Below are 1,656 nucleotides of genomic sequence, written 5' to 3'. Positions count from 1 at the left end.
GGGTAAAAAGAAAGAGAGAGGAGGAGAAAGGGAAAGGGGAGGGAATTCTAGATTAAGAGAAAAATGATAAACCGAGGGTGGGAGGAGAGAGTCACTTTCTACTGCATGCTGTAACTTGGGTTTGTGCAAGATAGTATACCTTCCTGATGAATTATTGACTATTCAGAATCTCAGAGGAGAATGAGACATGGTAGTGAGTGTCAGTCATCCCCACTGCATGCTGGACTTGCTTTGCTCAGGCAGGTTTAACAGAAGTTCCAGATGTCACACTGGGAATCTTAAATAGATCATCTTAAAACTTAATCTGAACCCTGACTCATTCTTGACAAACTGAAAGATCAGTGGGGAGGAGGAAGCATCACACTGCAGCATGAAACAATGAGTTATTACTACACATTTATCTGTCATACTTTATTTATCTTTCATGTGTGAGGACATGCACACATAAACACACAGATCAACACATCTCTGTGAATATGTCCCCTGATGAAAATGTTTTCAGATCACGCACATAGAAAACAGGATCATCTTCATAATCAAGAAACACTTACACAAAGGACTGTCATGTTATTTTTGACAACTGCAGAACATTTCATCTTTTCAGAATCAGAATCAGAATCAGCTTTAATCGACAAGTATGTTAAGCATACAAGGGATTGCTCTCCAGCACAGAGGCTCTCACTGTGTTTCAGGTAACAGACAATACAATAGTGCAATCAACTTTGGGCACATTTCAGTATGTGTATTAGTAACTAACAAAAATAATCACCTTAACCCCAGGAAATGGAAGGAAAAGTGAAACAAACAGGGCGAACAGGATTATTATATAGAAACACATGTATTAATAGTAATGTCACAAAACACCTTTAGACTTTTAGTTGTGAGATAGAAGATAAAACTGATCATAGATAAATAAATGCACAAACACATAGAAGTGTTTGTGGCTGCAGGCTGTGCAAGGGTTGGTGGGGAGGGATTGGTATCGCTGCTGTGTTTGGAGTGATGAAGCTCATCAGTTTAGACTTCTGAGAGACTGGCTCTCATCTTGACCAAGTCCAATGCCTCTCCTCTCTGCTACCTCTCAGTAATTGCTTCCATTTGTTTGTTAATAGCCACATTATCTTCAAAGATCCAGACATAGGGTTGCCAAGTAGGCTACTCACAGTGAGGCGGCAGCAGTGTGGGCTGGTGTTTGTGCAGTCAGACACCAAACGTGACAGGAGCAGTGGGGAGTCCTGTTCTGTTTCTCCCCACTCTCTCTATCTTTCTGTCTCTCTGTGTTTCCTGTGCTTTTGCTTTTGCCTCAAGAATATTAATCAAGGTCTGTCTTTGAACTGTAGATGTACCACAAACCCCTCTGTCCTTTCTGGGGCCCCTCCCAGAGATCTCAGCATTATCCTGAGTGGGATCAGCTTTTCCACCAGGCTAAGAGTTGGTGTTAAAGGGTAACTACACCCTCAAATTCTGCTAGAAGTATTTAAAAATGCAACTAGGACGCATGGTCATGTTAGGTAATTTCTTAGTTAGATAGATATTGATTAGAGATTTGTTGTATTAGAAGATGTTAGTGTAGCCAGGATGTCTTCCTCAGGCTGTTAAATGCAAGGTTAGTTAAAGCAGAGAAAGGCTGCAGTCAGGGATAAATGTTATTATGAC

At 40.9% G+C, this 1,656-nt stretch overlaps 1 protein-coding gene across 1 annotated transcript in view; it reads left to right on the top strand.

Annotated features, from left to right (window-relative positions):
• adarb2 (adenosine deaminase RNA specific B2 (inactive)) overlaps positions 1 to 1,656 on the top strand; it is a 227,175-nt gene that overhangs the window by 189,050 nt on the left and 36,469 nt on the right. The window lies entirely within an intron of this gene.

The sequence above is a fragment of the Monopterus albus genome, unplaced genomic scaffold (assembly GCF_001952655.1).
Source record: "Monopterus albus unplaced genomic scaffold, M_albus_1.0 scaffold96.1, whole genome shotgun sequence".
Taxonomy (NCBI): domain Eukaryota; kingdom Metazoa; phylum Chordata; class Actinopteri; order Synbranchiformes; family Synbranchidae; genus Monopterus; species Monopterus albus.
Note: the sequence above shows the minus strand (reverse complement) of the source record. Positions and strands in the feature narration are given on the sequence as shown.